The sequence below is a fragment of the Rhinatrema bivittatum genome, chromosome 1 (assembly GCF_901001135.1).
Source record: "Rhinatrema bivittatum chromosome 1, aRhiBiv1.1, whole genome shotgun sequence".
NCBI classification, from domain to species: Eukaryota; Metazoa; Chordata; class Amphibia; order Gymnophiona; family Rhinatrematidae; genus Rhinatrema; species Rhinatrema bivittatum.
The window spans coordinates 299,486,934-299,499,709 of record NC_042615.1 but is presented as its reverse complement, the minus strand read 5'-3'; the positions used below and the strand labels follow the sequence as shown (position 1 = coordinate 299,499,709).

The following is a 12,776-nucleotide window of genomic DNA, read 5'->3' as shown; positions in this document are numbered from 1 at the left end:
TTGCTCAATAATTCCTCTTTTTACACAGAATTGTGGGGCACAACCTCTCTGCTGTCCCCCATCATAGGAACCAGCATCCTCATGCCCCCCATACACTGCTGACATTGACTACTTCTCCACTTTCCAGTCCAGCTCCCTTAGTGGTAGCAGTGGGAAGCTCCATTTCTTTTCTGGAACAGCATGTCTCTGATTTGTTGTGGACTGGAAAGAAATGTATAATACCAGCAGCTTAAAAAGAAAAATCTTTATTCAAGGAAATGAGATTTCCCAGGTGTGTACAGGTCACCTGAACATTTAAGGACAATACAGACTCAGATTCTTATTAATACAATAGGTTAAATAGGTCACAAATTTGCACACCAATGAGTTAGCTTCTTAGCTAACATAACATTGTCCTAATTGGTTGACATTATAATTTTATCTCATATATGCTAATAGATAGGATTTATTTTAAGTCATGTGATTGCTTGTAAATTGAGCAAAGCAGGCAGAAACAAAATTCAGTGCTGACCCTTACATACTTTTTAGCATTTCAGCAGCCTTGGATAGTTTTAAATGTCTTTTCAGTGCTATTTCATAGTGCTGTAATTATCATTTTTCACTGCACTGAGAAATACCTTTTACAAGTATATAATTTAATGATTGGTGTTCGTAGAGGGCAAAGAGTGAAAGGCCAGTATATCCTTTGAGATGGAAAGAAGAGAAAGGGGCCAATGCAATAAAGTGCACCCAGGCTAGCACACAGGTTTACATGTGGTTGAATGCGCATTTTGGACGCACTAGACTAGCACCCAATGCAATAAGGAGATTATTGCATCAAAACATATGCCCAAACAAATGCATAGCTGATGGTGCCCATCACATGTAAATATCATGTAGATGAGGCTATTAGCTGTTACCTTCCAATTCAGAAAATCGCTGGGCACCCAAGGCACATTTTGTAACACAGCAAATTTAACTTCAACTCTGGAGGTGGTGTAAAATCAGTGTAAGGGTCAAGGGCTCATAAAAAATTTAAAAATATAAATAAATAATAAAATTTAAAAAATACGGTCCTCGGAGATTCCTCCTACTTAGTATCATTTTGACACATAAATTTGCTGCTTGCAGTGTTGAAAAATAAATGTATATTGGCTTGATTTAAAAACAAAAGAATTCTTCTGGATGCACAATTTAGATGTCCAGAGCAAGGGATGCTTAGCTATGGGCATCTTCAGCAAAATCGATCAGAAGAAGTGGGATAAAAACAGACGCTCGTATGAAGCACCTGTTGAAATTGAGGGCGCCCGATGCATTTAAGCACTAGGGACTGTGGTTTTTTTTTACGCAGCTCCTCATTTAAATACTGCATCGGGCGCCCAGGGCAAATTAGGGAAACGGGTGCTCAATACGAGTGCCTGTTTTCCACACGCATCTTATTGCATCGGCCCCGTAGTTTGGTGTCTGAAAGGTAGGGGGTGGAAAGAGGCTAATGTCTGTGGAGAGTGGAGGAAGATGGAGGGCTGGTGTCTGCAAAGTTGGGGGAGAGAGATAGACCATGTCTCTAGGTTAGGTGAAAGGCCAGTGTTGACAGGATGGAGGGGGCGGAGAGAAGTCTTTGTTGATTGAAAGGGAGAGTAGTGGTTGGGGGATGGGAAAGAAAAAGGCCTGGTGTTTGTAAAAGGTAAGGGGGGAGAAGAAAGGCCAGTGTCTGCAGGATGGAATGAAGAGAGAGAGGGAGGAGAGACACCTGTGCCTATAGAGGTCAGAGAGGACAGGCAGAGTGAGAAGAGATAAGCAAATATAGTTGTTTACAGAATGGAGTAAGACAGAGAGAGGCCAATGTCTATGAGGAGGTGGGGGAGCATGTATGGAGGCTGAGGAGTTGTGGAAGTAGAGAGGCTGGTGTCTGCAAGGTGGAGGGCTGGCGAGAAGAAAGGACGTATATCTACAGAGTGAGGGGGAGGGGAGGGGAGAGATGCCAGTGCCTGCGTGAATGGAGGGGAAAAGAGTAAAGCCAGTTATCTATGGGGGTGATGGTTTGTGTAGCAAAGGGAAAGATGACGTGTTGATAGTGGTGGGGAAAGATTGGCATTAGCAGAGTGACTACTAGGGTTGGAAAGGAGAGATCCACCTTTGCCTCCCCATCTTAACCATCAAGCTCTGTAATCTAAACAGCTATCAAAATTAATGATGTTAGATTTTTGAGTACCCAGTTTCCAAAATCTTGAAAAAAATGGTTGGATTTGATGATGCACAAACTATTAATTCATGTTTTGGCCATGACACCAAAGGTCCCTTTACAGTCCAAAAGCATGCTTGAGAGATCCTGGGAACCACAGATGAATGACTTTTGTCCCATTATAAGCTTCCAATGCCAATGTATGTATTTATTTATTTATTTAGTTAGTTAGTTATTTGATTTATATTCTGCTTTTTGGCACTTCAAAGTGGATTTCATTCAGGTTCTGCAGGTCACTTTAGAGTGTCACATTCTGATATATTTCAATCCTGTATTAGTCATTTTGCGCAAAACCATTTTGGAATGACCATAAATTATTTTAAATATTTGTGCCTGACTTCTAAATCAAAAGCCATATATTTAGGAAACTTAATCATTTGATTGCTAATGAGACCTCATAAATAAGATGGGTGGATAGTTTTTGAATTCACTTATTTGTGGCTTGTCAGAAAGTTAGATAGCCACCCAGAGTGAGTACATTCCCACTTAAATATTATAATCATAGGTCTCATAAACGTTTAAGCATTGATAAAAAATATATTTATATAGCTATAAAATAGCTTAGAAAACCGAAGACACTTATCTCATTTATAATGTAATATATGCCTGCCCTTGCACATATGACTGCATTTCCTTAACATGGTTATAGAAATGTATCTAAAAATATAGCCAAAGGTTCAAATGCTGATCCATTACTTGAAATAATTGGTCTTAATGGAGGATTTATCAGAGTTTTGTGCACCTTAGGAATGCCATATAATACTGGAATTCTGGGATGAGTGACATACAGAAATTGTCATTCTTTATTAGTGAGGAATGGAGCTTTATCTTCCATAATTAGATTAGCAGTTGTAGTTTGTAATTGTGAAGTAGGATCATCATCCAAAATTCAATAGTATTTAGTGTCTGAGACCTGAGTCATTAATTCTTGAATATAGTAAACGATCTTGAACAAGGACACTGCCACCTTTAATCAGCTGGCTTAATAATTATTTCATTCTTAGATGCTAAAGATTGTAAAGCCGAGCTTAAATCCGATGTTAGATTGATGAAAGGTTTGGCAGGGGAAGTTTCTATTCAAGCAAAAAAATAAAAATGTCCCTCGGGCCAGGAGGGCCCAATGCACAGACACCCAACTAATATGTCACTGTGGGACCGAGTGGTGATTCCCACAGGCCTGGAGACAAACTAGCCTGATTCCAGCCTTGCTTAAAACAGTATATCTTTATTACAGCTTCACACATACACAATAGTAGACTGTCTTCCCTTCAGAACAGTGTACTCTCGCTACTTCTCTGCTTCCCTCAGTACTTACAGTTCAGCTTCGTCTCAGCTCAGTGTTTGGACAGTTGTGTACAGGAGCTGCCTTTCTCCTGGAGCCCTAGGCCTGGTCTGGTCTGGTTATATCCACCTGGATCCCAGCTCTTATTCTCCAGCCTCTGGTTACGCCCTCTGAGCTCCACCTGCCCCCGCAGGATCCCGCCCACAGAGCATACTCTCTGAGGACCAGGCGCCTAGCCTGGTTCTGCACAGGTAAATAGGGGAACATTAGGGCCTCTAGCTCACAGTCGCACATGGGCTTTGCCAACCCGAGCCTCCCCAGCACCCCTCTTCCCCAAACCCTTCTGACAGCATTTTAAAAAAATAGGTGGTAGGGATTCAGGGCCAGCATAAGTTTTCAGCAATAAACCCTCCTCCGTCTCCCCTGCTGACCCTGCCACCCTCCCAGTACCTTTCAAAAATTGTCTCATCTGGAAGGCCGACGCTTTGTGCTGTTGTCAGAAGTACGTACTGGCTGGTATTGAGGTAGGAGCATACTGTGATTCTGGCAGACGAAACAGTTTATGAAATGTACTAGGAGGGGTAAGGAAGGCAGAGGAGAGGTTATTACTGAAAATGTATGTAATAACAGGGAGGGAGAGGGGGAGAGGCTAGCCCCAGACTCCTACCACTGTTATTTTTTAAATGCTATTAAAGGAGTTTAGGGTTAGGGGAGATGTTCGGCCCAGCAGGGCACACATGTGACATATTGGGTGGGCATCTATGCTTTGGGGGCCACTAGGCCCGTGGGATTTATTTATCTATTTATTTATTTGCTTGAACTTTATGGCTAATTAACTAGCTATATTCTTTTTCAATATAGCTGGTTAAGTCTAAGGTTCTCCAGACACATGAGGCCAGATAACATTAGGGCTGTTCTGAGGCAGGCCTAAAGTTATCGAAACATCTTAAAATGAGATGTTAGTCGAATAATTTAGGGCCGCTGCAGAACATTTCTCTTTTTTTTTTTTATCCTGCTGAATTCTAGCCAGATGAATGCCCAAATATTCAAAAAGTTGGCATTTAGCCAGATAATTTGCAAATTATCCAACTAAATACCTTTGAATATTGACCCCCATAATTTTTTACAGGTTATTTTTAATTTGTTAATTTTTACTAGAGCCTTGGAGAAAAGTGCTGTGTAAACATAAAATTCAATATTCAAAGAGCCAGTAAGTGGCAAATATATCTGGGCAAAGGTACACGTATAACGTTTCACTGAAATTCAGTAGGACCTACCTGGGTTAGACTGCTGCTGGAAATAAGCAGAGGAAGTTGGGATAGCGACTTTTCTGACCACGCTTGTGTGCACAGCTTTAGCCTGTGAACACTCAATATGGGTGCTCACCGGCTAAAGTTTAGCCCTGCCCTTGAAAAGCCTCTATTGCTTCCAGACAAAAAAAAGGAAACATTCCTTCTTGTCTGGATAAATTCTGAGCACACAAAATTTATATGGTTGGTGGTGGGGAAATTTTGTGCAGTTAATTAAAAAATTACTCACATAAAAACTTTTAGTATCGACTTCCTACTAAATGAGAACAGATTTAGTAGTCCGAGTGGCTCAGTGGCACTGCTGTGCACTGCCATGAAGAAGACCTGAGTTCCATTCCCGGGCTGTGCTTCTGCTCCCTGCATCAGCCAGAGCTGGGGATACTAGGGAGGTAGCAGTTTCAGCCTGGCTGGGATAAGGAGGCTCAACCTATGCTCAGTGGTGACACCTGCTGGCCAGACTCAGGATGCATAAGTACCAGGCTCCGGAAGGAGCCTCAGACTGTGGCGAAGGACCACCGCTGCAATAGCTGGGCTAGTAGTGAGTGAGTGAGGGAAGGGTTATAAAACAGGGGAGAAAAAACCCCCATGCAGTAACAAATTAAGGGTTCTGGGGCCAGAGCGCTATAAAAGCCTGTGTTGATTGAGTTGGAAGCCCAGAGTAGCAGGAGGAAACTGCTGGGCTAGAAAATATGTTGTGTACAAAAAAAAAAAGTTCTTGGGGGGTGGGGGTCAGCTGCCCCAGGTGTGAAGACCAAGGAGGTGTCGTCAGCAAGGCTGCTTTTGTCTATGGGCATAACACAAAGCTGTGCCCTGATGACTGTATTGGCTCAGGCAGCAGAGATCAGCCCTCAGCTTCCTAATCCAGCCCCCCCCCCCCCAGGCAGCATGCAAGAAATTGGATGGGGGTGGATATGAGCCTGAAGTAGACAGAGCACAGTGCAAAGCAAAGAAGAATCCTCCCTAACCCAGTCCCTTCTCCTCTCTTGTCCGCCCCGGGGACTTGAGAGGATAGCAGACAAAGAATTAAGGTTTTTATCTGAATATTTCTAATTTGTGATCCCTTATTTACATTTGGTGAAGGTCTGTGTTCTATATGTATGATGGAGATGAAGTATTCTGTTAGTATGTAGGTTCTGTGTAGGGATCTGTACGAAGTAGTCCAGCTTGTTCTGTTTTCCCACTGGAAGGTGTATTGGTGTTTTAGGCCCAGGTGGAATATTTACAGTGTTGCCTTTTCATGCAGAGTTGTTGCTGTTTGAGTTCTGGGAGTTAATGCTGTGTTGGTATGGCAGGCTTGCTTATACAGGTTATCAGTGACCTTTTGCAGGATTTTGTGTTTCTTCACAAAGTGCATGGTAAGCGAGGGACTTTGTTTCATTGTAACTGAAGTGACAATTTAACTTGAATGTTTTTCCTATGGTAAAGGGAAAAAATTTCAGCTCTGCTTTAGCCAGCCATTTCAGAGATTAACTTCAACCAATGTGGTATGAATATCTTTTAGAGGTTCATGTTCAAACACATTTAGCAAGATAACTAAGAAGTTAACCAGCTAAATGAAAATGTGGCCACTTATCTGGCTAAATTCTAGCTGGTTAACTATTTTTTTCTGGTTAGAATTTAGCCGGATAAGTGAGGGGTATTCCAGGGAGGAGCTGAGTTAGCCAGATAAGTTACCCAGCTAACTCTGGTCGTCCCATATAATTGTCCTAGAGTTAGCAAATAAACTTATCCAGCTAATTTAAGATAGCTGGGCATATTCAGCTATATATAAACGTATCCAGCCAACTAGCAGAGCTGCACAGCAGCCGAATAAGGACCTCTTATTTGATACACGTACGTATTTCTTGGGATCTTTATATTTTTGCAGTTTATTTCCAAAAATCACAGAGCATATATTCATCAGACATTGTGACATGATTTCTAAAATACATATTTTGCAAAACAAAAGTTTTTATTATTTAAAAAAATCTGATGACCAGTTATGTGATTTTATAGTATTATTCTGGAAAGGGTTGTGGTGCGGACATAATGAGAGTTGAGATTAATTATAAAACCTCAAGGAAAGCCTGTGAGCCTGAAAATGAATTGAGGAAGGTGCACAAGGCTGAAGGACCTGGGAAAGTGGTTCCCAAATCTGGAGTGGGGGGACACCCAACCACTCATGTTTTCTGGATACTGCAATGAATAAGCTTTTGTGGGAGAAAGGTAAGGGCTGCCTCATGGGTTCATTTAAATTTCTTCAGCTATTGCGGCTCTGCCTCTGCAGAGAGATCTACAGCATTGCAGCCTGACAGGCGTAACAGGCAGGAGAGAAGGAAGGTGGGCGACTGCTTGGCAAGGGGTAAATATGGGAGCCCCAGAAGGGACTGAAGCTGTGCGATAGATTTGGGGAGGGGGGCTAGAAGAGAGAAGGAGCTGCTGCTCTACTGGGCAGAGGTGACTCCCATTGATGGTTATAGGGTGGGGGAGGATAAAAGGTGGGGAGGGGAGAAAGAGGAAGACCTAGGGCAAGTGGTAGGGGGGGGGGATTCATGGCAAGGAATAGAAGTGAAAAAGGTGGACTTAGGCACTGGGAGATGCAGAGCAAGGTGTGGGAAAGAAATAGGATTCATGGCATAGATTAGAGAGGGTGGAAAGGAGGATACAGAGAAAGGGATTTCTGAGCGTGGGGTGGGGAAGAGATAGAAGGGGATGCTGGGTAGGAGAGTTGAGAAGGAGAGGGGGTACTTTGCTGAGGCTGCCAGCTCTATAAAGACCGCGGTGCCTTTGTGACTAAAGGAGAAGGCGCTGTATCAGAGCAGACAGGGGTAAGTGAAAGGTGGGGCGGGAGTAGGAGCATAATTCTGTATATCTGCCCCGGGCGCAGAAAAAGCTGGGAGTAACCAAATTACTAATAGCACCACAGCAGCTGGCATAAAGTAGCACTCGATGCCTGGACAGAATGGACAGGCAAACTGACCTGTCCTCACATTCTCTTCAGGTATTTCCCCAGAAGGTTGAGGTACGTTATTAGGACCTGCAGACATTCAAAGCCAAACTCAAACTGGACAGAGATTAACAGAAATTTCAGATTTTCCTCAAATATGCTGGAGAAACCAGTGGATCTAGGGAAATTAGGAAGCTAATCCTATGCAAATTTAGCCACAAATGCTTACTTTTTTTTTTTTTTTAAACAGAGATTCATTTAATTGACTTGTGGATTTTTCATGATTTTGTCAAAGCAGGTGGTGAATTTTAATTTAAAGAGATTTGCACATCCCTAGCTTCGACTGGTCATGCTGTTGCTGTTTTGTAAACATAGGGCTTTAATTTCCCATGCTGAAAGCCTGCTGCCTTTTTATGGACTCTGAACTTATTAGTACAGGTTTTTTTGTTGTTTTTTTTAAGTATGGTTTTAAAGCTTTAGCCTTGCTTCTAGCATTTAAATTTCTTCGTTTTCATGATTGAATGTTTTATAGTTGCCCACCATTACCAGTAAAATAACGGTCAACTAAGTGACAAATATGAATGCAGGATTGTCAAAGGCTTGTAAGCCATGCCCCCCATATGTATCACATTTAAGCAGTAATACGATATTTACTTAATAGTAACGTATTTTCCTTGAGGGTGAGGACTGTAATGTGTAATACGGCACACTCTAGCGTCAAGAGTTGGCATTGGGGTTTCAGTACAAGGTAGAAGACCATATGTAACTTGTGTTGGCTGCGTTTCTTTTCTGAAAATCCTAAATATGCATCTGGTAGATAGTGATATCAGCCAGGAATGCCTACAAGAGGGAGAACATAAGAACATAAGAAAATGCCACACTGGGTCAGACCAAGGGTCCATCAAGCCCAGCATCCTGTTTCCAACAGTGGCCAATCCAGGCCATAAGAACCTGGCAAGTACCCAAACACTAAGTCTATTCCATGTAACCATTGCTAATGGCAGTGGCTATTCTCTAGGTGAACTTAATAGCAGGTGAGCATGAAGTTCATATCCTATAAATCCGAGGGTGGCAAAAGGAATGTTACTAATCAATTTCCAAGGAGGGAAAGTCAAAGGTAGAAGAGCATTAGTGGTTGTAGTAAAAATTGCAGTGATAAGAAAAACAAGAGATTGATATATTGTCTCAAGAAAGGACAAACTACTCACATAGGAGAGATGTTTTTGTAGGAAAAGTTAACCACCTAAGAATTTATTTCTTCCTGGGTAGAGGAGCATTTTATTTCTCCGTAAACATTTGATATTCTGCCTTTACTGGTCTGAAAGCAGATTGCCATCCTATTTAAAGTTAAATGCCTACTGCAACGGTGTTAACAGGTTACAATGAAGATAGGGAAACACGAATTCCTATTACAGCAACAGATTACAATAAACAGGGAAACACGGAGGGGGCATATAGATAAGATGGACATGACATGTAGCACCCACTGGAGAGGCAGTTTTTCCATGCCACACGTCGAGCACACATGCATTGTTAACTATACAGCACCATAGCACATGCTTCACCTTTCCTCTGTAGCACTTTTTTTTTTTTTTTAGAAGTCTCGCCCAGCATGTACAGATCTTACCTTGGGGTTTTTTCACTTATTTCTAAATAAAAAACCTGTCCATAAATTTTTTTACAACAAGAGCCATAAGATTTTATTAATACTATTAGTTGTTTCATGTGTTTGAAATGTTTGTATCGTGAAGCCTGATTAGAAGTCTACTCCTTTGGGCTGTGCCTGCCTCTTTCCTGAAAATATATATCTATGCAAACTTTGATTAGTTTGGTTTTCAGTTTCCCTGAGCTAATTCAGAGAATCAGAGGAAGTCAGAGTTGAGCAGTTTCTTGGATGATTTTCATTTATAATGGTCCTGTTTAACCATTTTGCAAGATATTGCACATCTACTGTAACTACATGCAAGTAGGGTTTAATAAAATTGGGCAGTTTAATTTCGGAGCTTTGGCAGGGAAAAGCTCCAATAATCTCTTGAGCCAGTAAAAGTTCAAGTTAACCTCTCGCGTCTTCAACTTGCATGCACAATTTTGCATGCGTGAAAACCATGTTAGACTTGCCCTGCATGCAGATTATCAATAGGCTTCGTGTCCAGTGCACAGCCTGATTAGTAAATGGAGATAATCTGTACATCTAGAGATCTGCTTCTTGAATCTCTGCAACTCTGATGGCAGCATATGCTTAAAAAACAGCAGGCTGGCAAAATATATGAGAATGATAGACATGTTATCAGCTGAGGCAAATTTATGTAAAACGGAAGTAAGGACTCCAAAGGGAGCCAAGCAAATTCTCTAAACAAACCAGACAATCTCAAACAAGACAACATTAGCATCAAGGTCAATAGTAGATCATGTTTGTATTATAGCACCAAACCAATTAAACAGATTGTAGTAAGAGTGTCAGCAAGCTAGACACAGTGAGCCAAAATGCTGCACTGTCTGCCTTCTCTAACATTGTTATGTTAACTGAAGTAACAGGTCAAAATGCAGCGGAACAATCTATGGCTTCCATTTGTATATCTTAGCTTAGTGTGTCCCCTATCTGCTCTCATTCTAATACATTAATTTACATGAGTCCAGATGACAAACAGAACACTATGGCAGACCTCCACTGCCCCCCCCCCCCCACCACCACCACCACACACACACTCACCCAAAGTGGGATAGCAGCAGCAGTCAACACAGGATCTGTGCTTTGCTCTATGTTTACAGGCCCCAGCCATCTGCACAGATTTCCCATCCAACAGGAAGCCTGTGCAGAAGGAGGGAGCAGGGCCAGTGAATGCTCACACACCCTGCATGGACTGCTGCTGCCAATTGCAGGTCAACGTGAAGGTCCAAAAGAGGAGAGGCAGTGGCCCTTTTTTATGATCATTGTCCGTCCGCTGATTTTTGCCTTCCTGTTTGAGGTCGCAAGCTTTGGGAAATGCTTTCTTATCCAGTTGTTTAATGCAGTGGTTCCCAACCTGGAGTCCCCTATAAGGAAAGGCTGAAGAGGTTAGGGCTGTTCAGCCTGGAGAAGACGGCTGAGGGGGATATGATAGAGGTCTTTAAGATCATGAGAGGTCTTGAACGAGTAGATGTGACTCGGTTATTTACACTTTCGAATAATAGAAGGACTATGGGGCATTCCATGAAGTTAGCAAGTAGCACATTTAAGACTAATTGGAGAAAATTCTTTTTCACTCAACGCACAATAAAGCTCTGGAATTTGTTGCCAGAGGATGTGGTTAGTGCACTTAGGGGGTCATTTACCAGACGGATCGCATGCGATACCAAAATGGGGGCGGAGTCGGCCCCGGAAGAGGAGGAGTCAGGGCGTCACTGGGGCCGACTCCGTGAAAATGCCGCGGACGACGAAAAGGTAAGGGCCTTTTCGCGTCCTATTTCGCGCCCAATAGCTACACCTTCTATGGTGGCGCTATTGGGTGCAAAATAGGCAGTGCAATCGCTGCCGGCAAGCGCAGGACCGCCCCCCGTTTCGGCCCCCCGCCCCTCATTACCTAAAGTATTGAGGCCTGTGATACTTTAGAAAATGAGGCCCTTAGTGTAGCTGGATTCAAAAAAGATTTGGATAAGTTCTTGGAAGAGAAGTCCATTAACTGCTATTAATCAAGTTGACTTAGGGAATAGCCACTGCTATTAATTGCATTAGTAGCATGGGATCTTCTTAAATACAGTTAATTCCATTATCTTTATTTATAAAACCTGTTACTGTTAAATGTAAAACCTGTTCTGATATTTGTTATGCTACAATATCTGTTATCTGTAAAGCCTGTTGCTTAATTATTGTTTCCCTGTAAACCGAAGTGATGTATAACTATACGTACCTCGGTATAGAAGAATCTATAAATAAATAAATAAATAAATAAATAGTGTTTGGGTAATTGCCAGGTTCTTGTGGCCTGGTTTTGGCCTCTGTTGGAAACAGGATGCTGGGCTTGATAGACCCTTGGTCTGACCCAGCATGGCAATTTCTTATGTTCTTATGTTCATGAAATATCACAGAGGGTCTGCTGAAAGGGAGGCATTCAAAATATAGCTGCTGAAAACAATCGGGCTGACCTTCCCTCTGAGGAACTCTGCTCTGAGGCTGCTGATGCTAATCCCACTGCTCAATCCCTTGCTGAGAGGAGAGGAAGATCTCCATCTCGAAGACCCCATAACCTGTGCAGAGAAGGTGAAGGGAAAAATGCAATTGATCACCGCCATGAGGAGCCCAAACCAGCATAGAGAGGAGGCGAGGAAGAGCGGGGATGATGATTGCCATGAAATGCCCAAACTGACATGGAGAGGATGCAGGGAAGAGCGGAGATGATTGGCACCAATGAGGTTCCTGAGGCCACGCCAAGAGGCGAAAGGGGAGGAATGATGCAACTAGCATCTTTATTAGCTACTGCTCCACATGACAGGAGGACGAGGCAAGCAAGAGTTTTAACCCTGAGCAGCATGTCTGAGCACTGCAGCATGGGCGCTGGCTGTCCTGCTGGCCTGACAGGGAGAAAGGCAGCAATAAGTAGTAGAGCCATGGAGAGGGGTGGAGGGCAAGGGCCATTAACGAGTCAGCACCTGGAGACAGGGAGGTAAAACAGGCACTCAAGAAGGGGCCAAAAGGGGGTAGAGGGGTAGGAGGGGGAGCACTTAGGAAGGGGTTGTATGGGGAGGGTAGGAGGGAAGGAAAAAACATAGGAGGAAGATACTTGGGAAGGGGCCTTGAGGGTGAGGAGGGCAGGAGGAATAGCATTTGGAAAGAGGCCACAGGAGGAGAGAACCAGGGAAGGGACTGCAAGGAGAAGCGGGAAAGAGGACCAAAGGAAAATAACTCAGGAAGGGGCCATGGGGAGATGGCAGGAGGGGAGAGCACTTGGAAAGGTGCAATGAGTGGTGGGGGGGGGGGGGGGGTGAGGGGGGAAGCAGGGGAAGGTACTTGGGAAGGGGCCATAGAGAAGGCAGCATTGAGGAAGGAGTGCAAAAGGTAAT

General features: G+C 43.1%; 1 protein-coding gene across 6 annotated transcripts in view; it reads left to right on the top strand.

Annotated features, from left to right (window-relative positions):
- Positions 1 to 12,776, top strand: part of AIMP1 (aminoacyl tRNA synthetase complex interacting multifunctional protein 1) — a 161,539-nt gene that overhangs the window by 106,127 nt on the left and 42,636 nt on the right. The window lies entirely within an intron of this gene.